General features: G+C 47.2%; 1 protein-coding gene and 1 long non-coding RNA gene across 3 annotated transcripts in view; one reads left to right on the forward strand and one right to left on the reverse strand.

The window, feature by feature from the left end:
* LOC119400214 (frequenin-1) overlaps window positions 1–27,580 on the reverse strand; it is a 271,350-nt gene that overhangs the window by 175,743 nt on the left and 68,027 nt on the right. The window lies entirely within an intron of this gene.
* The window catches only part of LOC119400222 (uncharacterized), a 91,400-nt gene continuing 74,631 nt past the window's right edge, over window positions 10,812–27,580 (forward strand). Inside the window, exon 1 of the long non-coding RNA XR_005185038.2 lies at window positions 10,812–10,993. This is a non-coding gene — a long non-coding RNA (uncharacterized LOC119400222). The remainder of the gene's footprint in view (window positions 10,994–27,580) is intronic.

Genomic DNA, 27,580 nt, shown 5'->3' on the forward strand with positions numbered 1-27,580 from the left:
TTATGTAGGACCTGTGTTGCATGGCGCAAATAACGTACTCATCCAACCTGATGGACAGTGTACGGCTCGCGTTTTCATCGACGGCATACGTCACCACATCGAGATGATTGTGCTACGCACGTGCGTTCATGAACTTATCCTGGGTTGGGACTTCCTACATTCTGCTTCCGCTGTCATATCATGTAAAGAACACGTCGTTCACATCACGGATACATCGGATGCATCTATGTCAGTCCCGCCTTCATTGATCTTCAACTTGGCTGTCGCTGAAGACTGTGTTTTGCGCCCTGGTCATGAACACGTGGTAGCTGTTGCATCTAGCCAAGTAGCCGATGGTGACGCCCTAGTTGCCCCTGCTCCTCGCTGCACCTCTCGTGGAATTCTCGTCGCCCCCTGTCTCCTCCGGTTGTCTCATGGCCGCGCGCTTCTGCCCATTTGCAACACAACTGCAGAATCTACGATGTTGCCCAAGGGGATGACTGTAGCGACGATAGACGCATCTCCACTGACCTCCATTGCAGCACTTTGCCCGTCTTCATCGTCAGTACCCACGTCAGGTGCGAGTTCTTCCCCTTTCCGAGCAGTAATCGGCTCCGATCTAACCTCTGCACAATCCACAGCGTTATTGGCGCTTTTAGCTAAGCATAAGGCCTGCTTCGATAGCTGTGCCACGACACTGAGTCAGACTCCCGTGGCCGTACACCGCATTGAAACGGATGGTTCTGGTATTATACGCCGTCGGCCTTATCGTGTCTCACAATCGGAAAGAAAAGTCATTGAAGAACAAGTTGATGATATGCTATCACGCAAGATAATACGGCCATCTTCCAGTTCCTGGGCTTCTCCGGTCGTCTTAGTGAAGGAAAAAGATGGCTCCGTTCGTTTCTGCGTTGATTATCGAGCGCTAAATAAGATCACGCGCAAGGATGTATATCCTATGCCTCGAATAGATGACGCCTTGGACACACTACAAGGAGCGCAGTATTTTTCCAGCCTTGACCTACGATCGGGGTATTGGCAAATCCCTATGAATGAGGCTGACAAAGAGAAAACCGCCTTTGCTACGCCGGATGGGCTCTACGAATTTAACGTAATGCCATTAGGCCTGTGCAACGCTCCGGCAACATTTGAGCGCATGATAGATACTGTTCTTCGTGTCCTAAAATGGAAGACCTGCCTCTGTTATTTAGATGATATTGTTGTGTTTTCATCTACCTTTGCCCAACACCTTCAACGATTAGACGAGGTACTTCAGTGCCTTTCAAACGCTGGCCTTCAGATAAATACCAAAAAGTGCATGTTTGCCAGCGAAAGTATAAAAGTCCTCGGTCACGTCGTTTCCAAAGACGGAGTCCGGCCAGATCCCGACAAGATAGCCGCTGTATTGCAGTTTCCTCGGCCTTCCACCCAAAAGACGTTGCGCAGTTTTCTTGGCCTGGCGTCATACTTTCGCCGCTTTATACGCAACTTCGCGACTATAGCGGCTCCCCTAAATAAGCTATTAGTCGCTGGTGCTCCTTTCGCTTGGTCCGACGACTGCGAGATCGCTTTTGAAGTCCTTAAAGAACGCCTGACTTCCGGACCAGTGCTTCGCCACTTTGACGAGAGCGCGCCTACTGTCCTCCACACTGACGCAAGTGCGCAAGGTATTGGAGCAGTACTTTTGCAGCGTGATGCCGCCTCTAAAGAGCAGGTTGTGGCATACGCCAGCCGGACTCTGTCGACAGCGGAGAGGAACTACACGATCACGGAGCAGGAATGCCTGGCTATTGTCTGGTCGATACAAAAATTCCGCCCGTACCTCTACGGTCGGCACTTCACTATCGTCACAGACCATCACGCACTGTGTTGGTTGTCCTCGATGAAGAATATGTCAGGACGTCTAGGGCGCTGGGTCCTGCGCTTGCAAGAGTATGACTTTACCGTCACATATAAGTCTGGCAAATGTCATCATGATGCCGACGCGCTGTCCCGATGCCCACTTTCGCTATCTCTTCACAATACGTCCTCCGCATCGCCTCCTCAGAGCTCCGACATTCCGCCTGCCTCACGACACCTGTCGATCACCTCACTGGACCAAATTCAACCTTCTTCGCAAGCCGGTTTCCGTTCACTTCAGCGGGCCGACACCTACTGTCGAACTTTCCTTGACTACCTTCGCGGCATCACTAAACCACCTAACAGCCGCTTGAGACGCCAGCTTAGACAATTCCGCCTCGACGACGGTGTGCTCGAACGCTATATTTATCATCCCACGGGTAACAAGTGGGTGCCGGTCCTTCCCCGCTGCCTTCGTCTTCGTGTTTTAGAAGCATTTCACGATGACATTGCTGCTGGTCATATAGGTTTTCGCAAGACCTACGACCGCATCAGGACCCGCTGTTTCTGGCCCGGCTTGTCCACGTCGGTAGCCAAATACGTGGGCTCGTGCGCGTCATGTCAGCACCGTAAGCGGTCCACGTCCCCACCCGCCGGTTTCCTGCAGCCTCTTCCCTGTCCGACAACACCTTTTGAATTTGTCGGAATTAACTTGTATGGTCCCTTGCCGTTGACGTCTAACGGTCACCGTTGGATCGTCACTGCAGTCGATCATTTGACAAGATACGCCGAGACTGCGTCTCTTCGGTCCGGTACTGCTACAGAAGTCGCCGACTTTTTCTTGCAGTCCATCGTCTTGCGCCATGGAGCTCCTCGCGTTCTTCTGAGTGACCGGGGCAAAGCCTTCATTTCGCACGTCCTCGAGGAAGTCCTACGGGCCTGTAGAACGACGCATAAAACCACTTCTACGTACCACCCGCAGACGAACGGTCTTACTGAGCGCTTTCACCGAACGCTCTCTGACATGATCTCCATGTACCTACGTCCGGATCACAAAAACTGGGACAATATTTTGCCGTTTGTCACCTTCGCATATAATACCGCGACACAAAGATCTACCGGCTACAGCCCTTTCTTCCTTGTGTATGGACGATCTGCATCATCAGTCTTCGACACGGCATTCTTCTTTGGTCCAGCTCCGTCCAGTACTCCTCTACCAGAAGAGTTCGCAGCTCGAGTCGCGCAATGCCGTGAAATTGCTCGGCGCAACACGGAAGCCACTCAAGAAGAACGAAAACGTCGCTGCGATAGCAAAAGACGCGACGTGACATTTCATTCCGGAGATAAGGTCTTACTATGGACCCCGACTCGAGCGTCAGGGCTCTGCGAGAAATTTCTTCACCGGTACGTTGGCCCATACACCGTTCTACGACGAACTTCCCCAGTGAACTATCTCGTCACCCCGCTTCAGTCCGTCACTGACCACCGTCGTCGCAGCACAGAAATTGTTCACGTGTCACGCATGAAGCCTTTCATTACTCGTTCAGCTGATCTTTGAGTTGCGGCCAGGCTGGCCGCTTCGAAGAGGGGGGGAAATTAGTGTAAGCACATTTATCGTACTTCATCGTTCTCACTTGTACATAACCATCATCATCGCCATTGGGTTGGTTGGTTGCTGTTCTGAGCCGAGGCAGACATCGCGGAATAAACGCTGCTGCTGGCCCTGCCTGGTGAAGTATTCCTGCGTCTTTCAATATATATATATATATATATATACGTGCAAAAACTGAAAATGTTCTGGAGTGGGGAGGGCGCCTAAATCTAAACACATGGTCCTCTAGCATTTAGCCTCCATAGAAATGCGGACAACACGGCCGGGATTGAATCCAGAGACCTTCGGGTAAGTATAGTCAAGTACCATAACCACCACATAGTGCGAGGGCGAAGTGCGGCTATCGGTTCACGTGGCGTGGCTGCATAGAGGCCTAAATATAAGAGCTGTAAACTGCTTAGAACATTATACAATTAAACAATACAAGAATGGCTGTAGTGGGGTATGCTGTGAATATGACATGAGGATGCAGGTTATGATAAACGCGACACGTATATATATGTCATGGTAGATAACGAGTAGCGCATCAACGTCACCATGCCGTTCGAGGAGAACAAGAGTTCAGAGGCATGTGCCGTAAAAAGAGACAACATCGTGGCCTCGTATTTCCATTGCATAGTTGGTTCGCATTAGGCATGGCTGTAGTGCAGAAAAAATTATAAACTGCTTGACTAAAGCTTCACTTCACATTGTTTACAGCCACGTGCGCTAAAACTGAATATTTGTTTTGTATATGTTTATATGATGACGTGTTTCTTTTTCCTTCTCCAGATTTACTTAGGAGCGATGAGCGCGTGTAAATTTGGATGGGTCACAATAACGTGGCTAAATATGTTTACCCAACTTATCCTTTCATACACTAGAGCCTATACATATTAAATTGTATAGTTAGATGCATGTGGAAGAAGGAGTTAAACATGTTCATTTAACCCCCTTAGCGACACACTGAATCGCAGCTACTACATTCGAGAACACAAGACAGAAGTTAAGGGGAAGATGGAGGATTCAAGTGATGAAAAATCGTTGAACATGGGAATGTCACAGGAGCCAATTTTTCTAACAAGTGGACTTGTCTTCGCCAGAGCAGCTGCCCTGACGAAGAGAAGTCCACTCGTCGAAACATTGGCTTCAGTGACATTCCCATGTTGAATCATTTTTCATGCATTCGAATAAGACGCTTTGAGAGGGAGCAGAATTTTGACGTCACATGTGCAAATCCGTTCGACAAGGAAAAAAATACACGCCGGCACGGCACTATATAAACTCAGAAAAACTCAAGAGACTGCTTTGCACACGGAGTTCTTGTGACGTCTGTACTATCTACGTCTGTACTACGCGTATAAACATTGTTTGGCGTATTGTGTGCTTACTTCGTAAAGAAGCCGGGAACCCATTCTGAGAAAAATCTCTTTTCTAAATTTAAATTTAAAAAGACCTAGCTTCAATCGTGGTGCCCTAAATTCCCTTATAATTAAAAAAAAACATTCAGAAACTGAATCTGCCTTCGAGGCGACTGAAACGTAAAAATACGCCTACTATGGTGCCATTAACTTCCCGTTTGTCGTTGTATTTACCATAGCAACATCAGCCGTTACACGTGAAGTCCGAAGCCTACATGCGAAATGGCGTTTTCCGTGCCAAATCTGTGGCAAAGGCAAAGTTCGTCAAATACAACTCGTTACATCAGCGTTGTAGCTTAAAGTTATGACCAAAATCTAAATAACATGATTGACGCTATTCCAAATAATTAAATTACACTTCATCAAGGGAGCTATAGCGTCGGTAAAACACATTTCATAGTCAAAATTAATTATGGCGAACCCATTAGATAGCGAATATCATTATGGCAAATGGCATTAGCTATGTCCGTGCGGCGTCACGCAAATGACATTAAAGTTTAAGGCATTGTGAAGTTAATGAAATTTTTGTGTGGCCGCGTCAACGGGTATTACGAAAAATAAATGCATCTCATCGCGCCAGGAAAGCGGATTTCGCCATTTCCACGTCACGATAATGACATCAAGGCTCCCCGCGAAGAATTTCGTATTCCCGAATAATTTATAGGCAGGCGTGCACCGTTTTTCTTCTTAGATAAGTTGGCCGAAACTCAGCCTCGCTGGCTCTTGGTGGAACATATAGGGAAACGTGAACGCAAGCATCGCTTCTTGTGCTTCGATTTCCAGAACCAGCCTCAAGATCAGACGTTCGTTCGATACTAGGCCCCAAATCCTTCTGGATGACCAGCTTGCTTGCTTTGCACTTTCGTTCGTTCTTTGTGCCACGAGTCAACTTTCAAGAGACTTTTTCCGAAGAACAGGGAAGGACTAAAATGTCGCACTCGTTCTGTACCTCACACACAGTATAGCCGTAGTAGTCCTGCAGACAAAGAATAAAATGAAAAAGATAGGGGTAGAGAAGAGAGAAAGAGAGGAAGAGAGACCGAGCCCGAGAAAGCAGGGATGCACAGAAATGTAGGGAAGTTTAACCCAGAAGTAGCCTGCATGGTGGAAAGAGGTATGATATAGAAAGAGACGCGCGAAGCAGAAACGACATCATCCAGCCGTATACAAAAGACCAGAGTTCTCAAAGTCTGCTTCGTGTAGGCCTGTACGCCTCAGTTTCATGAACGTCGCAGATGAAACCTACGCAGATTTTCTCTAAAAGCAGAGGGTTAAAGCTTTCAGTTTTGATAGCAGACGGCTTTTCTTTGAGCCAAGCATGGCTCACATCACTTGTGTTTTCGGAATACAGCGCGGCGAGACCTACAGCAGGGGTGTAACTATCTTGTTCCAGCTGCACGTCGCTCTGGCGGGGCTGTCAACTGTTGGCATTACGAGGTTACTTAAGTACAGCGCCGAGCCACAGGCGGTACAGTTCCGCAACGTTAAGCGATGCACCACACACGCACGCCAAGCCTCAGGAAGAGTTGGGATTCAACGTACGCGCTGCGCTCTCCAAACTGCTTCTCGCGTTGTAACCTACTACGAGAAAGGCTATGGGTCGCGTGTTTCTAAATACTGCTACACAGTCCGCGGACACCAATCATCAGAGAACAGTTTTTGCGTGAAGTGCTCATATACATGATAAAATATGGTAAGCGTGCAGGCACGGACGCAAGAGAAGAGATCAAGACAATACGAACGCCGACTATCAACTGAAAAGGTGCACTGCGGTGGAAAGTCTTATCATGAATCCGTACCAACTAGCTCAGCTTTGTCTTGTTCTAAGCTGATATATACATATGTTCACATTAAAAAATGATGGCTCATTCGAAGTACCGTTTAAGAGCGACACAGTACTTATATGACCAGAACCGCTTATTTTAATGACGCAACAAATCTTCGGCGAGCGTTCGGCTTTTTTTTTTTTTCTAAAAGAGCTCGCAATGGGTGCGGGGAAAAAAGAAAAACTGCACGAGACTCTCCCCGCAGGCAATGGTTCTAGGAAACTCGAAAACTTTCGTTTTTCTACATTTGCGCATAAATAGAATGAGGGCAAACAAAGTAAGAGCTGGTCATTGAATGGTTGCATAGGCTATCTTTCAACATTTCAACGGCGCACAAAGAGAAAGGAAAGAGCACTAGGGTTGTTATCATTAATGCGTGCGAGTGAATGTAATGTAGAACATAGTTCTATCTCAGAGTAGGAATAAAAGCACCGTACACTTAATGCGGAGGGCGATGATAAGGCTCGTTTAGTCTTCGTTAGCATTTTTAGTCAACTGTCATCGTAATGTATGTTACTATTTAATTCTGCATATCAAGTAAACGGAGTAATTAACTTCCATTCTACTTTATCTATCTTCACTGCCGGTTACTTCGTATAATTACGACTAACACACACACACACACACAAACACACAGGATGTTTCACGTAACTAGAACAGAATATTCATTTTAAAAAGTTGTTAATGGCAACTGCATAAAACCAATGACATATGGTTTGCCGTCATACGACGCTTGTTAGGGTATCTTTTTTCATCAAGTTAATCAATTATGCAAATTTTTTTTAGTATTCACTTTGGGGCCAACTGCGTTTCGCTACGTTATATACGGCATTCCAAAACGACAGATCCATTTTTTGTGTCCACGTACATGCTGCGTGGTGATTTTTTTTTTTTCCCCGCGTGTAAAGAAATCCCGCGATATATGAAATAAAACTATTTAAACGCAATATAAAAATACCCTAACGAGCGCCACATCACGGCAACGCATATGTCGTTGGTTTTATTCAGTTGAGGGTAACTACGTTTTTTTTTTTGTTTCTTTTTTGATATCTGGAAACACCCTGTATATATATCACGCTGTAGGCTGTGCCACGCTTTGTTATTTTTTTCTTGGGGGCGGGGGGGGGGGGTTGTGCCGTTTCGCAATGGCGTCAGTGACGACCCGGCGGATTTGGGGACAAATACGCGCACGGCTTGCGCGAGCCGATAGGATATCGAGGCTTCGTAAGAAGGCGAGCTGGTGAATTTATTTAGAAACAAATCTCCCCTAGCCTTAGAGGAACGGTTCGCGCTTTTACTGCTGCAAACCACTTCGGGATTTCGCCTTTTCCAAAGAGAGCGGTCAACAAAATCAAAGGAAGCAAACAAACAAAAGCAAACGAACGAACCCGACTAAGCGAACGAGATGCGGTGACACCGAGGATGGAATGGAATTGCAATTTGAAAGCGTATATATAGGCTGGAAAGACGCGGCGCTACGCGTCGGCGACAGCTGGGGGGAAAGGAGGAGGAGGAGAGCCGCTCGCGACGTCGGCCTTTATTTATTTGCAAATAGCGATACCGCCGCCGCACTGCCGCTCAAGTCGCAGCGAATGGGCAGCGCGGTGCGCCCGAGGCGCGCTGCGGCTGATCGATGCACGGCTGCTGGTACGGCGCGTGAAAAACGTCGAGTCCAGAGAGTGCCGCGAACTCAAAAAGCAACGCGAGTACCGTGAGCCGCGGCTTCGTCCCGTCTCATCTTGGGTAGCCGTGCGCCGCGAAACCCAGCACGCCGCGGCGAAGCCACGTGGATGGCGGCAGTGACGCGTGCTGACTGGGCGCTGGATTCGCCGTCCAGAATGAGACCCTAACCCCGGTCGCGCCAGCCTTCCACTCTCATCCATATACCGCCTCACATCCCGCACTGCACCCAAGCGGGAAACGAGACGTCGTCTGTCGTTAGGTACCGACAGTTGTGGAATAAGAGCAAGTAAAAGGAATGAGATTTAAAAATGAAAAACGGGAAAACCTTGGTTAAAAAGTTTTTTTTTTTCCTCTTCGTAACATCTGTTGCGCGTAAAAGCGGTTTTCCTTTTTCTTCAGGCTACTTTTGTTAATTTATTGACGTTGGAAACCGCGTGAAAAACAAGGAATAAAATATCATTTCTAAAATGGAATGAAGCACTTTTAATATCACCCACTCTATACGCCTGACAAGTTGACAAAGTCTTAAGTTTTAATTTGTCCTAAACCGCCCAGATGAAAAAGCGCCACCAGAATTCAAGCTCTTGGGATTGTAGAGCCTTGCAAGCGCCTCTACGCAACAGAAAGACCCGAGAGCGCTTTTGCGGTTTTGGAGTCAATAGCAGTTATCGACTATATAACAGAGCCGCAAGTTCCAATAGGGGAAACCGTAAAAGCAACGTGAATGGCGCCGTAAAAGACGAAATTACGAAATATATGAAATGCGAACGATTACGAAAGTTTTCCAAGCACAACATTTCGTCCAAGAACTATATGAATAATCTGAGACCAGGTCGGATAGCTCGGCGTCAGCCTACAAAGGTGGGCACTATAAAGTAGGCTGTCTATGGCAGAGACAGTACCTGCCACACGGCAGACATGAATACACGGTCTGTCCAAGCTGTATGTCAATATTACGTGCGTTTCAATGGGACATTTCTATTGTGCTAAATATGACAAAGGGATGGGACGCTCAGTCTGTGCAATTCAACCGCGTTCTGTTGTTACAAAGGAGCCGCAACACCAGCGTTCTCCCGCCATTAGACCGGCGACATTATTGCGCCTGAGGAGAATGAAACCGAGAACCTTACATTACAAGCGAGCAAAAAGCATAATATTATTCCTGTTGCTATGCATCGTCGGTTCCATCTACCACAATCTTTAAAGGAGTACTGACACGATTTTGAAGTGCAGCAAAACGGACGTTTTTGGTTTCCTTGGCATGTAGTGCTAACGCTCTCCCCACACCGCATCCGGGAAACACGTATAAATATTTAAGTTTGATTTTAAAGTTTTCATCTCCCAGCATCTGCAAGGCAGCTTCACCGCATGGAGAGCCCTGTGACGTTTCAAGTCAACCCACTTGGTTTGCGAAGTCTGGGTTCTGCATGCAGCCTAAATCACAGAAATCGCTGTCGGAGGCACCGGACGACAGTTCACTCATCATGAACCACGTTCGATTGACAGCAAAGGACAGCAAGTGCATATTTCGTGGGTTGCAGTCTGCCCGTGACGTCACGGGCAGACTTGACACGTCACTATGAAGCCGCCCTCTCGAAACCGAAACCGAAACTGCTGGTTGAAAGAAGCGGTATTAAAAATATGTGCAATGCATCCCCAGGCACCACGACACTCTTTTTAGGGTTCTCGACACCCGTGCTTTCATTTAGGGCAACAACCCGAAAAATTTTAAAATTCATGTCAGTACTCCTTTAATGGGAGTGGAGCGTCATTCCACGAAACATTGCGGTCCCCTCCTAACCGCTGTTTTATCTTTTCTCGTTTACATAAGGAGGTTGCGGAAGCTATAATATACCGCAGCTCAGCATATCGATGTGGTTCGACGATTCATTTTCCGACTTTCGTTTTATGCACGCGGAAACGACAGGTGTGTTGTTTCCGGCTGTGTGTGGTTACTCATGGAACGTACACCGTATTCTAAAGCGAACTCCCTTTTTATTTGTCACAGGCCTTTCGTTATACTGATTGTCATTGAATAGCACACCTTGTACTTGTTACTTTCGACCCTTCTTTTCCTGCATGTAGACTTGATGCTTTCAATGAAATCCCCTAGCGAAACAAAAATTGGGCGCCGCTGTTCGCTCTTCTGCGATACGTGTACCCGTGCGCACGCGAAATGAAGCCTGTAGGGTCAGACGCAGTGATAGATTTTGATCTACCTACAGGAGTAAGGGAAGAAAAGAAAAGCTTGGGCACGCGGCGCCCTTTGTTACCGACTCCGCTCCTCGCTTTACCCATCAGCGTGCACGAGAGCAACGCTGAGCCGACGGAGAAACGTGTTTGCCGAGAGTAAACAGCTACCGAGTTCGCGCACGACGAGAGAGGAGAAAGTGGCGGCACGTCCCCTTCGACGACGGCCCAGAGCCATGTGTCTACACCTCTTGCAGCGCCGCCGCTTGCCGTGAGAGAACGCGGCCGCGCCGAACTACGGAGGACACGCTGCGACGGACACGGACTGGTCAGTCCTTAGCGGACCAGCCTACTGCAGTGACCGAACGACCCGCTGACCCACCGGCGGATGATGCCGCGTGAATGCCCATAACAGTTGTGACGTCTGCAATTCTTTGGATTCGAATAACAAGATGTACTACGTGGTAAGCTACATTTGCCTATGTAGATCGTTGGAGCCGTTGCAGTGGTGCTGGTACACCGCAAGTGATTTTATTTTCTCTCAAACTGAAGTTTAATGCCTAAGAAATACGAGGGCTGTCTATGACAGCCAGCAGTCGCACATGTACCACCGTAGTCCCAACAGGTTTCACATTGAACCGTTGCTCTCACATTGGTTCAGCCCCTTGGCGTTACACATTATTATTGCTGTTGCCGACGTCGTCGTCCCTAGCATGTGGAAAACTGCTCGTGTTGTTGCTGTAGTCATGGCTGTAAAACCGATGTCTGGAATTATCGTCCAATTTGACTTACCTGTACCACATCAAAGATCCTTGAGCTGGCTCTTCACAACATATTGTCTTTTGGTGTGAAAAATCTGTCGATTCCGAATCAACACGCATTTCTCATTGATCGATCAACTATATCACAAATCTTCCTAGTTTCATAACGCAGACCGCCCCGCTTGTATTTCAAAGAGAGCAGGTTGACGCCATTTACTGTGACGTTAGCAAGGCTTTTGATTCTGTTATTAGAGATCCTCAACCAACCCTTGTGCTTGGTGAAAAAAAAAAATACGCACTGCGGAAAGCAGACGCTTCTGTGAACACCTCAGCCAAATATTGCAGTCGTGCGCGGCAAGGACACTTTACAAGCAGAGTTCGAAGCTGCGACTTTCTCAAGTGCTCCCTCTCTTCACACACACAGAGGCTCGTCCTCACCCTCTTCGTCATAGAGCAGATTGCTGCTATTGGCCGATACCTGACATAAAAGCGGCGTTTGGACCAGACGCGCTTCTTGTCACGGGGTGTTGCCACGGGCCGGTGCCGTGCTCTATAGTGTGCTAAATTAGCAATGTAGCGACATTAGCGCGCACCGGAATCACACTAGAAGTGAGCGAATCCGTTTAATGACACGCTCAAGTTCATGACGCGCGCTGGTGTAGCTTCTCTCTTCCGTGCTACCCCTCCTTGTGTAGCTTCGAGCGCGCTCATCGGGCCGGAAAAAGAGAAAACGCGAGAAAAGGCGTGCGACAAATCCCTGTAACTCCACTCGAACTTGGCGGATTCGAGAAATTTTTGCGGCAACCAATTCGTGAGACGAATTGCCATGCTGGGGTCATCTGACGATTACTTTAAAAAGCGGTTCAGGACCCCTTTAACGACTGTCCCATGCTGCAGCCAGATTTCTTTTCTTTTTCTCAATTGTGCCAGAGCAGTAACATCTCCCTTAATACTGCTAAGACCAAAGTCATGAGTATCACTCGCAAAACTTCTAGCGTGTCCTTTTCGTTATGTTAGGCCTGTGAGCTCAATGACTTCGGCGTTATCTTCGATATGACCTTGCACTTTTCTGCTCACACTAAACGCGTTGCTATGCGGGGTCTTCATTCCCTTGGCTCTATTTGCAGAATATCTAGAGAATGCAATTTTCCTATACCCTTCCGAAAATTGCACACCGCAGTATGTCTTGCCCAACTTGAATATGCGTCTGTGACCTAAAATGACATTTCTAAATCCAGGAATAACACTATTGATCGGGCCCAGAAAACATTGCTACGCCTATATAACAATGACTGTGGATCTCCTTCTAGCCCTGTTGGATTATTGTCACTGCCATCACTTCACTGCCGATGAAATAACGCTGATCTATTTCTTTCCAAGCTTGTTCACGGTATCAACCTCTCCTGAACTTTTCAGTGTATTTTTTATTATTATTTACAAGAGGCGATAGCCTTCGCGAGCGCTGGAATTCTGCGTTGCTCAGCTCAGACCTGGAGCACCAACTCTGGGGCGTCCAGAGAGACGAGCAAGCCGCCAAGGACCAGCAACCCTTAGCCGAAGCCTAGGCGGGGTCCAGGCCCATTCCACCAATTCGCAAGGCACTTAATAAGGTCCTTTGATCTGATCTCAAGAGGCAGCAGGCTGGCAACTGTCCACTAGAGGGGCACAACGCCTCTACGAATATAAATATAGGTTAGGCAATAGAACACAACAAAATGAGCCGAAATGAAAGACCCCAAGACGAGAGGTAACATAGAATAATGGTTAATAAGTACATTGTGCCCGTATAGGAACATAATAGACACAACACGAATAGAAAAAGAAAGGAAACACGCAAGTTGCACTAATTACAAAATAATAAAGATACAAAATGAGGACATCGTTGCTCCGAAAGAAGGAAAATAATATATGCGAATGTAAGGTCTACTCAGTTTCTTGTAATAAAATAAGCAGGGCGCGATAAGACTTCGCGTCGAGAAGCACAGAAACTGGGATGCCGGCAATCACTGGCGCTTGCGCACCGCCGGGCAGTACACAATATAATTCCTTAATAGCGACGTGCTCTACGCAAGGAAGCCTCAAGGAAATTCTATAAGGGGTTCTCGTGTCTCGCAGGAACCACACAACCTACAGGGTGGACACGTCCTTGTCGATGGGCAAGTACGGGCTCGCAGCGTCAAGTGGGTTCCGTTTGCAACACGCTCGTCTAGGTGCTGTTTCGGGATGTTTCGGGACGAATCAATAGACGAGTGTCGTCAAGCCTGCGAAACATTTCCGGACAGTGACATTTACTGTGGGCGCAAGCGGAAGCGAGTCGATCAACCTATTCGTTTCCGCCGATACCCTACATTGCGAAGGTACACCCGCAGGAGATGTAATTTCGCTGGCAGATTCAAGCACAACTGGGCGATCACCGTCACTTTTCGGGAGATGCAATGTTGGCTTGTCGCTAATGCGTGGGAAGTGTTAAGTCGGAAAGTCAGTCAGACAGATTGCGTCAGCATAAAAGTAACGCCGGCAAAGATGAACCGGTAGGGCTTCTCGCCCTTCATCGTAAAAAGCGTCAGCACTCCCCTCTCTTTCATTCAACCGCCACTGCCGGCAGAAGTGCGAACTTACTACAGACTTATAATAGAAGGTGAACAGATCGCTGCCCTCGGAGACATGTGCATGAATAAGCCGTCGTTGGTTCTCTCTGATAAAGAATTAAAATATTTGCGCATGCCTTGAGGTATCATTGGTTAAAACGTTCGCTTTGTTTAACATGTTCACGTGGGTGTGAATCGTGAGGCTGAGTCTATAAGGACAACCTTGTTTTCGATATTAAAGCATTGCTGGAAGTTAGCACCGTGCGTGTCGTTGCGTGTCTCCTTTCGTGCTGTCTTTTACTTGCGCTATGGAAAACCTACTCAAGACACTTCTTAGTCTGACATGGGAGTCGCCGAATTCTGTAACGATGACAACCTTCGATGTGCTTAACTCCTCGTGCACGTGCTTAAGAGCGGAGATCAACAGCAGCCAACTCCAAAGTTATTGATGTGACATGAACTGTGTTATTGTTGTGTGCCACATCATTAATACACAGGATCCCTTATGCATTCGCCTAAGACTACTCGAAAGCGAAAGCCACCTTCTTTTTCTTCTCATTCGATGTACTGACCCTGCCCCGCCCCCTTCCGAAAGCTTTCTGCCTCCAGGAACGGAGGCATTGCAAGCCTTCTGCACCGCATCTCGTTTTGCACTGCCTCCGTGATTGGCCCACCTTTGAGCAAGCGACGATGGCATGTGGTGACGTCATGTTATATGAAATCATGATGACGTCACAAATGTTTGCCATATGTGACGTCATACGGTGACGTCATCACGTGATAATTTTTTTTTCATCACTCGTGTTAACGGCGCCGACGCCGCCGAAGCCGCTGACGGTCAATTTTCGCGTTTGATGAGGCATCTGAGGCTTTCGCCTTAATAACTACTTCATTCGAGGGTAAGTTCAGCTAATAAAACGCGCTGCAATATATTTATTGGCAATCACTAAATGCGCAACACTAATTACAACAAAACACAACATCCCGATGCCATGCTTGCAACAGCGTCCCTAAATGTCGATCTCGTGAGATATTTATCGTTCACCGCACCAAACGCTGTCTTCTCCTCGGCTAACGCCGATCACTCCTTCTTGTGAACAGTTCCTGCACGCGAACTTCTTCGTGAATAAGTGACATACCAGCACGTTCGCAAAGCCCTTATACCCTGAAGCGGTGGGAGTAAGCACCAGCCATTGGTAGTGAAACACATTGTTGGGCGAGGCTACCGTCTAATGATAAACAGCTCTTACGAACGAATATGCTCATGAATCCGTGCGCCGAACCAAGTCTTAAGGCGTTGCCACTATGTTACCGACACATTGAACAAGGCAAAGATAGCTACCGGAGAGAAGCACGACCGCATGAGCGCTTACATAACTGCCTCACACCCGCCGCGGTGGTCTAATGGTTACGGTGCTTGACTGATGCCCTGAAGGTCGCGGGATCGAATCCCGGCCTCGGCGGCCGCATTTTCGCTTAGGGCAAAATGCTAAAGGCCAGTGTGCTTATATTTAGGTGCACGTTAAAGAACCCCAGGTGGTCGAAATTTCCGGAGCCCTCCACTACGGCGTCTTTATTAATCACATCGTGGTTTTGGGACGTAAAACCCCAGGTATTATTAGTGTTATCCCTGCGTCACCCAGAATGTATTTGGTGTTGAACAAACACAATGCAAAAAATTGGCGATGCTTGCACAAAGCTAAGCCGCGCAAGCCTTGAAACAGCGAAACTGGACGATTCTGAAGACTAATCTGGTTGTTTCTAGGCCTTAGCTAAGGGATGAGGGCTGCTTCTAGGTCGTTGCTAGGCTTCAGCTAGGTGATGCTAGCTTGTTTCTACGTTGATTCTCAGTACAGAGAGGTTCGAGTTAAACCAGACACGACACGGATGTCTAACTAGAGACAAACTCGCGCTGAAAGCAAGCGTGTTCGCACCTCGCATAGATCTACGGGCACGTCGTTGTTGGCGTAAGCCTTCCATCACTTCGGGGCCTTCCAGCCGCCGCCGTTGCCTTTCCCATTCCCTAGTCTTGGGTTAACCGTTGCCTCCTTTTTTAGTGAACCAGTGGTGAGTAGTGGGTTTTACCAAATTTCTGTGGCACATACCTGATAGGCCACACAGGCCAGGTCACACAGGATAGGCCTCGCAAATTACGGCTGCCTCAAATAGCTTCGCTGTTTAAAAAGAAAAGACCAAGTCGCAGTATTGTTTTTTTACAAATTAACTAAGGAACTTCAGGCAGCCATACAGTCTTTGTGTATGAGACTTAAGGTACACAGGTACACGGACTGACCAGCAGATATATATAGCGACGGCGGTAAATGGATAGAAAATAATAAGAGGGAACAAGTTGGCAGCATTCAGGGACAACATATTGAAGACTAACACAAGGACGAAAATAAAACTGAGAACTGAACAGACAGATTTTAAAAAGCGCATACAACTCAAGCACAGGTCTCATAGCAGTGACAAAAAAAAAGAAAGCAGAAAGAAATTTATTTGCATAAACGCCATCTCCACAGCAGTAATCCCTGGACACCACACAACTGCGGACCTATGCGTTGCAGAATTCCATTCTGCAGGCGTCTCGAGCGTATCCGCGCTACACACGTGAGAGCATATACAGTATAACCGAGGTCTGCACGCCTCCGTGTGACGCTCGCTGAATTTTAATCAAATGTTTTAGCGTATCGTGGGTTTCTTATGTAGCGCTTCATGCTGCAGTCAGCCTTCTCCACGTGAAACCGCTTGAACTATACGCAAGAGACCGCTCTTATTATTTTTTTTCGAAAGGTTACCTGAAGGCAGACGCGTTTAACGAATGTTGAATTCGAGAAGGATCCCAGCACCTTAAAGCAAATCATGAGACCGTCATATATTTTGATGTGAACCACCTAAAATACAATATTCATCTTGCTTTAAGTTGCGTTGCTTTTTAAAAAGAAATGGAACAAATGTAAACTTAAAAGCAAGCGTGAAGCTCGCAATTTTGTAATAAGAAAAATTAATTGGACTTTTTAATTTCCCCCTCTTGGTCGCCCGCATGTTGCATTTATTCTTTATCGAAAAGGAAAGCTTGACCTAAGAGACTGCGCAAGTCGGGTCTGCCGTTTCTATATTTAACGCCGCCTTTGTTCCCCACAGGGGGAAAAAAACGTCTTTCATAAATCTGAAACGCAGGGCGTTTTGTGAAATCATTGCTGCCGTGCATAAGGCAAAGGCGGGTAGCGAAATTTGTGTCGCTGCAATATAGGGAACTGCTTTTATTGAAAGTGCAGGACGATAAGTAAAAACAGAGAATCTAGTTCATTTCAGGATTCACACGAGCCCATTATCTGACGGAAATGTTCTTAATTAAAAACAGATCCGCTATTTAGATGTGATTGGTATTTCCCGATGCGCACGTGAGCCATTGCAAAATAAAAGTTTTTACAGCGGAAAAGAACAAGATAGCCCCACGTGACTCGCCAATAAAGGCGGCCCCGAGAAGTAATTTTAATTTTAAATTTGAGGAATATGCAATATCCCTCGGACGAAGCATCTCGGCATCTTACCAAAACGTGATACAGTAGCGAAATATAAAAGAAAACGTTCAGATATACAGCAGCATTATGAAGGAGAAATAGAAAGAAAAAACACACACATAAAGAAGCGAGCTTATTTTCTGCCGGTACATGCTCAGTGGCCAATCATGAGCTTGAATCTGGGTGAGTGTATACTGTTCTCTCAATGCAGGTGCGTGTAGTTTGAATACTGGAACGGGTCACTCTGGCATTTCCAGAACCTAAGCGTAGCTGCAGCTGAGAGTATAATTTCGGCGTGTTATGTACAGCCGGGTACACGCTTCAGATGCTGCGGAAGAACCGTGAACTTCGACCTCGTAAAAATGCTTCTTATGTATACTGACGGAGAGAGCACACGTTTCCCCATTAGGTCGACCTCGATAACAAATACATACGGCGGCGACCTAGTTTACGCTAAATCATCAACACACGCAATTTTTTTTTTCGTTCTAATGACAACGTGAGCGTACGGTGCGACGAAATCGATAAACCGATCGAAGCTGCTAGTGGTATGGCAGCGGCCTTCGCCAAAAAAAAAAAAAAGAACGAGCACACTACTTCACCGGCTTCTCGTGCTATCCCGAAAAGAATGAAAGCTGAAGACGAAGCGAGCGAATGGCGCGATGACATTACCAATGTAGAGACGACAGCAAAGTGGTGGCGGCCATTCGTATACAAAGGGCAGGGTGTAAAGCGTGCGCGCCACGAAGTATTCTTGGACACGCAAGGCGCGTCATGACACATTCCCACAGTGCATTTGCTCACCCGACATGAGAAAAAACGTCCAGTGGGAGGCAACACTCATCACGCCTACTCGCGCGAGTACGTCAAATCAGCGCATGTCAGTCAAACGTGCCCCGAGGTAGGAAGCGAGGCCGAGTTGTCTTCAAGCCTGTGTACAACAAACGCTCACTACGGAGAACGCCACCTAAACGGAAGACGCATACCCTCCAAGCATGCTCATTTACCGAGAAAGCTGCCTATGTGCACTATTGATCAATTCATTCATTCATTCTCTGACACTAATTCCTAGCGTGACCATGAGGTGGCACGATCTGTGAGGGTTGGCAAGGGTTGACGCTTGGGCAAGTTGGTGTGGATTCATTTCAAAATGTTAACAGCGCATAGAACGATGAGGAAGGGACGAGACAACAGAGGTAAAGAGCGCTGACTTTCAACTAGTTTTATTTTGATAAGAAGTGCATATATACATTGCAAGGGAGAGGGCGCTAGACAAGAAAAGAAAAGAAAGGATGTACAGGTGCTGCCATCGTTGCCTCATCATCTCCAATACAGCGCGCATATTACCACGTGTGCCCTAAAACCCAGTCAGGTAATCAATTTCTTGATTTAGAAGCGCAATAGAGGGAGCACTAACGCACTTATCTCCTAGCTTATGTATGAAATCGGCTTCGATCATTGTCAAGGTTGCGAGCAGGGGCGTAACCGGAAATTTTTTTCAGGGAGGGGGGGGTCTATTATACTTTATGTATGTTCGTGCGTACGTTTGTATGTGTGCGTGTATATATACGCAAGCAAAATTGAAGATTTTCGGGGGGGGGGGGAGGGGTTTGAACCCCCAATCCCCCCTCTTTGGCTACGCCCCTGGTTGCGAGGTATCGATGAATGGGCCATGTCCTCTAAACAAAGCAAACTCAGTACATCTGTATTGCACAAAAGAAGGGAAATCTGTCGACTTTGAATTAAGGAAAAATCGTGCAGAGACAATCGACAGCGACTGTCAACGCATGCGAAAAACTGTACGATTCATGGATACTGTTCGATGTATTAAAGCAGGGGTCTCAAACTCACCTCAGCTATAACCCCGCACGGGCCGGGACAGTGAAGGTAGGGATTTCGCGTCAGTATGCGAGAAAATTATCGATGCTGATCTCCAGGATGACTCAAACCTGGACGCCGATTTTGAAATATACAGATGGCGACTGCATGGGGTATTTCACGAAAAAAAAAAGAAAGACTTGAGGCCAGTCCCGTGTGCGTAACTTACCCGACCAAGCGTCATTAATTGCAAGAGGCGAGTAAACAATGCGAGTACCATTTAGCAAAGCCACAAACATTTTATTCCATGTGAAGCCACGGGCCGCGTGTTTGAGACCCCTGTATTAAAGGAATTGTGCGCAAGACTATGCATACCTGCCAAGTTTGGAGAAACGGAATCCGGGAGATCTACTCAATGGGGGGGGGGGGGGGGGGGGGTACGGCGATAGCAATTATATGGACACTGTCAGCGGGATTTTGCAGTCACCGCTGCTCTGTACAGAGCCCAAACCGATAACATCGCTTACGCATCGTCTGTTTCAGGTGCAAGTAAGAGCGCGCTAGCGCTAGGGACGAACGCGGTTAGCAGAGATGAAACGACCCGGCCGTCACCGTCGCGCGAAGGGCACATGCGATAACATCGCTCCGGGTGCGAGGCCTGTCGTCGCTTGCTTACCAGTTATTTCGGCGGGCAAGATTTTGTGTGCACAAACGCATCATCTACGAAATATTAACGGCTGATATAACCTATGACATATTTAGGATGTGGCCAGACGTGGCCAGACAACTTTGCTCATGTGACCAGACAAAGCACTGGACGCGCGGGGCAAAACTGGATTTCCGGGAGATTTTCCTATGACCCGTACAACCGGGAGAAACGTTCAAAATCCGGGAGTCCCCCGGGTTATCCGGGAGACTTGGCAGGTATGGACTATGTATATTTGTTGAAGTGTGGATGCATAGGTAGTTTTAGTTGTCTTATTGTGTAATTGTGTAGAGAAGAGAGTCGCTAACCACCACGTTCGCGGCAGTAGTATTGGCGAAATCATACTATTTCTGTGTCAAGATTACTTTGCTATGACACTGTCTGCGATCCCGGAGGTAGTGTATAATAATATTTAACTTCACTTTACTGGTGAGACCGACCATGCAGGCGCACTCAGCCAAAAACACCAGTATAGAAAACTTAGAGAGATTTCCTTGAAGAAATCGTGCTCTTGATTACGTACATTTCTTGCAATCGGGTTATTCAGTTGGCACCGTTTGTTCCTTTACAGCGTACTTGTGCAGAGACAGAGCCTGCAACCATACGCTGCACAGTGAACGCGGCTTCCGCTTCCGTAGCGGCGGGTGCGCGGAAGGCGGTGCCATCTGATGATGTTGAAAGCGAAGGTGATGCAGGTGCATGCGGACGGCGGAGCGCGCCGAATCCGAAACGGCGAAAGCCACTCGATAAACGAACCAGAAGTCCATAAAACTCGGGAAACGATGCAACGAATGCCACTGGCGTTCATAAGTATGGCAAGACGTGGTGTCAGACATACATGAGCGGTTTCATGACGTTGGCCAAGGCCGTACATGCACGACCAAGTTCCCTTGAATTTGCGTACGTATGGACAAGGTTTATTTCCCTGCGACGTAGACCCAAGGGGCATTGTGCAATTTTGTTAGTGATCGATCGGTATACACGGAACAAAAGGCACAAGGTCGAGTAAAAAAAAAAGAAAACTCACGTCGGTTAAAATTACGGTGAGATAAACGTCAAACCTGATAAAGACAGCTCGCAGGTGCCCTGTTCAACTAACACAGAGCGAAGAGCACACCGAAAGTTACAGGGGCACTTAGCTCCCTTTACGTGCATTGAATGCAAAAGCAGTGCGGAGCACCCAGAGAGGCGCAGACCAGAATAGCGAGGCCGCGGAGTGTTTGGGCACGGGGCGCCTGGGCGTGTGGACTAGATCGACGTCCATACTGTTTCGACGTCCACCTCACGTGACATTGTCACACGACGATCGCTGGGTCCTGAGCTCGAATCGGGCAAAGTCAATTTTTGGGCGTGAGCAAGCTCAATTTCGGGAAAGGTCTCCGAACGTGGGAAAGCTCAATTTTCGAATTAGGCAAGCTCAACTTTCTGTGTGTGGGCCAGGTCGGTTTTCATTGACGTTGAAACATGACGTCATCATTTGGTCACGCGGGTTTCCTTACCGTGGGATGTTAACGCCTTACGGAGCCAGACGGACGCCGGATTTTGCGCTTCATGAAGCATATAGCGCTTCCACATTAAAACAACAGAACAGTCAACTGCTAAGCAGGAACGAATGTGCTTTTTTTTTTCACTGGCTCGTCTCAATAGTATGCGGTCATGTACTCGGCCCACGTTTCATGTAAGCGCTACTTAATGCAGCATACGTGTCGTATTGCCTGTTGTGTCATGACGACAGGCAATGCGCACGAGACACCGCACGTAAATAACAGCGCAGTCATGAAAACACGAAAGCTGCCGCGTCGGTAAAATGTAGGAGAGGCTGAAGTTACGAGCAGTTGCGCGATGCGGCTAATAAATCAATTTGCCTTCCCCCTTGACTGTTTCTCTTCGCCTGGCGACAGACCCACCACGCCGAGCAAATATTACGGTGTATACCTTCACCGGACAAATATAGCGCACATAAGCGGTAACTCTGCGACAGTCGAGCATTCATTGCCAAAAAGAAGTCGAGAAATCTGAGAAGTCCCCTGCCACCCCAGTTCGCCTTCTACGTGGCAGTATTGGACCCCAAATATCGTGCGGGCAATATTTTTAGCTTCGTGTAACACAGTAAGTTCTCCACGATGCAGATACAAAGTATGAAGGTAAACATTAAAAAATGAGCATGAAAGCGGCCCCTTTAAAGATATATCCCGAGAGCGTTCCTTGGTTCAGTATCAAGCGTGGTCTTTTCATTCGCGTCGCTTTCAGACGTCTGCCGCACGAGAGGAGAAGCCGGTGCGCTGAACGAAAGCAATTTATTTCCCGACGTACCTGGTTATTGAAAAAAATTGATTTGTGTTTCGAACACCACCAGCTACTTTCGCCTTGTCGGAAGAAAGAAAAATGGGAAGAAGCGAACAGTCGGCTGTTCACTAAATTAGGAACGACACTGTCATTCGGCGAAAAAGAAAAAAAAAAGCTCGTGGAGCTACATGCTTTTTATCGAGCAAAATGTGCGCCTCTGGGAACCGCAAGTCGCGGCGCTCTGACGTATTGGCCGATCAGCCAATGGGCACGTTCGTGATAAACCTGGGAAAGAGACGGGAGAAAAAATGATTACGAGTGCTGCGTACCTATTTCGGCTCACGCTCGGAGCACTTCGTGGTTGAGTCTTTCGTTAATATAATTTTGCGATGATCTTACGCATCGCTGCGTTCATGTACGGGGTGGATATATTGAAAACATTTTATTCGTATATTTTGGCCATCAAAAGTAAATTCTAATAAATCTAACATGGTCCAATCAGCCGAACGGCCGCCGATTGCCATGGAAAGTCGGATCTAGACTCCATGCTAGATCCATGTTCAACTGCGCGGTTACGTCACACGGCAAATATACCCCATTCGTACATGCTGGAAATATATGCGGTGCAGAACAAACAGAGTTCTCAACGAGTGCTATTGGACGAGCTGGTGCATATCCTACGCGAAAAAGATTTAGCGCGACATAGCCGAGTACGAAGCAGTACAACGGCACGCATAGCTGTACTTCCAACGTGCTTTTCGTGGCGTGGTGGGAGCAAAAAAAAAAAAAAGCAAACGGAAAGACCGAAGTATAGTAACAGTATAGGGTGAAAAAACGACAACCTCGGGACACGTGGTAATGTTGATGGCTACGCTAACTGTTTTCTGTCAAAGAACCTTCGGTGATATATCAAAACCCTTCACGGTTGCATTGACGGGCGCAGAGTTCACTTTTCTTTTTTCTTTACACTTCGCAAGCTTCCGCCAATTTACGGTGGAAACGAGTCGCGGCTTCTTTCGTCATTTTAGTTACTCGCAACGTAACGGCGCTCTGCATATGCACGTTCCCTGCAGTGGCAAAGCAAACGTACACGGATAGCTGAAATGAGAGTTGGCAGTGAGCAGACAATAAACTCTTGTACACGGAGGCAGAGCGTCGCGAAAGCGATTCCGTTGTCGCGTATGCCTGCACACTCTGGTCAAACAAATCGCTAATCCTAGCACCAATTCAGGGGGGGGGGGAGGTGTCGGCAGAGAATGAATGGGGGGAAGGAGGTACACGACGCATAACTCTATACTCAGCCAAGTAATCTGCCGTTCACATAGACGCATAACGAGGCAGCCAATAATAGAAGCACTTCGCTTTGATCAAAAACAAGTTTTCCATTATAATAAGGAACGTGTACGAATTGAAATAACGACGACACGGGAACAGAGCACAAAAAACAAAGTGACTCCTATTCGCACATATTAAATCCATTGCAGCAAAGCTGTCAAAAAAAAGAAACATGTGAGGAAAAAAAGTGTGGAATGCATTACCCATTCCCGATTCTTCTACTGTTTTCTTGACGGGCACCCCAGATGAGAAAATAAACCGACAAATAACCAGAAGATTGGGAAGGAGGCGTCGGCAAATTGGACAAAGGAGGCGAACAGGTCGCTGATGGGAATCGTGAAAAATGCCGAGCGCATTATATTCGGAGCGCTGTCGCAAGGCGCCGACATGTCAGCCGGGGAATGCCGAGCGAGAAGGGAACACACGCGCAGACACACACACACACATTTTATACTACTCATCATTCCGGCCTTCGCTTTCCTTTATATCTCACTGTCTTTTTTCGCCCAACTATTACGCTTCGGCGTCCTTGTTACGCGGCACGTCACGAATGCAAGCTCGCTGAAAAGAAACTTAACGCTAACGTACGAAAGAAAGAAAACAAAGAAGAAAACGAAGCAAATAACTGCAAAGCATTGACAGCTCTATCTTCGTCCCTTTTTTTTCCCTCTCCCTCTCTCTCTCTCTCTCTCTCCCTCTACTGTCATCTTTGCCGGGGCCACGTAAATGAATTCATATGGATTTCATCTCGCCTCTCGAACGGCTGTTTACGCTCGGCCAGAGTAAATACATTTTCCTCGCCGGCTCCCTGCTGCTCCGCTTTTGTGCTCTTTGCTTCGGGCCCTTCTTAACGCTCTCTATTTTCGTGCTTTTCTTTTTTGTCTTTTTCTTTATTTTTGCCCTTTTCGCTCCCACCTCGCCGAGAATTTTCGCGCCTCTTTACCAGAATTTCAATCACTGAGAGCATACGATGTTTGCTGCGTGTTTTCTTTTTTTTTTCTTCTTCCTCTCCCTAGTCGTATCGTTAAAATTGCTCCTCTTTCTTTCTTTTTCTCATTCGTCCATCGCAATCTTCCTTGGTGGGCTGCGCGTGTCCCCAGTTGCGTGTAACGCAACCTTAAACATTGTTTACCTCTTCAGAACCCTTCCACACGTTGCCTGGCTGCTTCGATTTATCGCGCAAAAACGTCTCAAACAGACGAGATTGACGCTGCAACGTCTGAATACACACCGGTGATTGCGGCATTCTTCGGCAAACGCGGCACTGCGACGCGAGAATACGCAATCCTAATATCTAGGTTTTCGGTCTACTTCAAGGACGTCGGTGTCTTCCCTGCCATCACTGACGACGAAATGAAATTTTCGAAGCGATAGCGCTCTTTGACGCTTTCGCAGAATATTTCGCGGTGGTTGGTTATTTCTCGTCTAACACAGATCGACCCGAGACAGCACGCTTACAACGAACACCTTTTACACAGCAACAAGTTTTATACCTTACAAGTGTACCAGTGAGCAGCTTTGTTCTTTATATGGAATCACGCAGTCAGACAACAAGCGATGATTGCATATCCTAACGGCAACAGATAAACGACTCCGTGCGCGTAGCTGCTTTATTGAAACAAAGCTCTCCTCTCCTTGACTGTATTCTAACCAGGTAGACCAGGCCAATCTCGAAGACAATGTTATAATAATCTATATCAACAATGCACAAAATTGTGAGATGAAAAGTGGGTCTATATTGGAAATGACGAAATCAATACTTCGCAGATCCTGGAGACAATGCAATTCGTGGTCGCACATTTCGTTTATTTTCCATGGCAGGTGTCGCTGCGTGTTGCCGGAAGGCACGGATATCCGCTGTACTTCAAAATTCGATGCTTCAAAATGCTTCACGATGGTGTCGAATGTGTCTTTCTTTCGTCCTTGTCCTTATCCTGCGCTACCATGAACTATCGATGCACAACATGAACCATTTCCGTGCCAGCTACCCCGAAGCCAAACGACAAAAACTTCTACAGGAGAAGAACGTGAACAGCTCTTCACGCATGCTTAGAAATAAAGTGCAAGTGCCCTCATCCAGTATCTGTGTATAATTTTGTACAAGACCTTTCGAGGCATTTTCAATCATCGTTGATAACACAAGGCTCGCTCGGACCCGCATGTTGGCCGTCACCAGCAGCGAATGGTGTTAGGAATTTGTGCTCAGTTTTATTTGGCGACACGCTACGCTCAGACATTGGTAATGCGGTTATGCAAGCAGGCCGTACTCAAATGGAGCTAGCCGTACGCACGGCAAATTCTTAGCTCAGCTCAGCCGGTATTATTACATAAAATTCAGGGCGGATGGTGACGGAGCGACGTACAAAGTAAGGTGTTTGCAAGAAAAGTTTCAACGATCTTGGGTAGCGTCGACCGGGCTTTACAGAAGTAACTGTGTGCCCTTGCGACTAAAACTGTGCGCTACGTAGATGATTATCTGGTGTCTGTAAATAGCGACAGCTTCAACTGCACTGTTGTGAATGCCCTGAAGCTATTAGGGAGCAAGGACTAGGACTGAACTCTACCTTTGATGATGATGATTAGCGGTGTTTTTTGGCGCAACGGCCATGGGTGGCCAAAGAGCGCCATGTCTTTAATATGGTGTTAGCGATGACCGATGGTTGCAATGATGGTGTATTATGGCTGTATAGAGGCCTAAAATCACGCGCTATATGGAAGCGTAAAAGGTGTGTAAAGAGTACAAAATTATGGTAGTGATACGCGGTGTGGACTGTGAATGTGGAATGGATAACAATTGAGCATGTTATCTACAGGTGAAAGGTGGGGAAATAGCACGAATGCCTCCTCAAGGCCGTTGACGCCAAAGGCAGGGAGGCAGGTGCATTCTGTAATGTAGTTACCGTAGCAACAACCTCTTGTCAGAGGTAGTGCTTCGGTTTGCCTGGGTATATGACATAAAAGTTACCGACTTCTTTTAAAAACGCGAACAGCGATTGATATTTAAAAACTGGTTCCTTGCCTATGAACATCGATGGGTGAAGTGGAAATTGCTCTCGGTATGGTAATAGAAAGTGTTTTTTTTTATAGGATCTAATCCACTGCATTGAATGAGGATGTGAAGTACAGTAAGTTGTTCACCACATTTCTCACACAAATGTGGATGACTAACGGACAAAATGTATGAATGTGTGCTGTGTGTATGTCCTGTTCTTAAACTGGCAAGTGTTGCTTCTGTGTGGCGTGACTTGGATACTGGCAGCCAATTCGCAATATGTGGCTTGATGAGATGTAGTTTATTTTCCGTTTGCCTATCCCATAATCGCTGCCAATAATACCTGAGCTTTCGTTTAAGCAAGGGTTTCAGGTCAAGTGCAGGGACAGCTATAGTTGTATTGGCGGCAGCGTTTTCGTGGGCGGCAGCAGTTAGCTGGTCCGCTAACACGTTTCCTTGGATCTCACGGTGCCTTGTCACCCAGCGCACTACGACATGCTGTCCGAGCGTGTAAATTGTGCATAACGTTGAGTATAGCGAGACAAGGACTGGATTTTTGTGTTTTTTCATGGCTTTTAGGGTTCTTACCACACTCAGGGAATCACTGTATATTACTGCCTTTTTTAGTGTAAGTTCTTTGATGTGTTTAACGGCCGCTAGTATCGCATAAGCTTCCGCTGTGAATATGCTTGTGTTCGTGTCCAGAATGCCGACATCTGTAAAAGATGGACCGACGGCTGCGTAAGACACGGAAATGTCAGATTTTGATGCAACTGTAAAAAACTCAGGAGAGGTGTATTTGTGCTGCAGTTCCAGGAAGTACGTCCGGATATGTGCAGGAGGCGCGTGCTTAGTAACTTCCACGAAGAATACATCGCAATCGATGAGTGTCCTCTGCCACGGCGGCGATATGCAGCGGGAGCCACCAGGCGGTGTTCAAGATGTGGCACACCCATTTCTTCAGCTAGGCCCCTCACAGGAAGTGCGTAGGAAAACAGGACAGGATTGGACAAATCATTGATATCAGAGTGTAAGGGATGT

The sequence above is a fragment of the Rhipicephalus sanguineus genome, chromosome 1 (assembly GCF_013339695.2).
Source record: "Rhipicephalus sanguineus isolate Rsan-2018 chromosome 1, BIME_Rsan_1.4, whole genome shotgun sequence".
NCBI classification, from domain to species: Eukaryota; Metazoa; Arthropoda; class Arachnida; order Ixodida; family Ixodidae; genus Rhipicephalus; species Rhipicephalus sanguineus.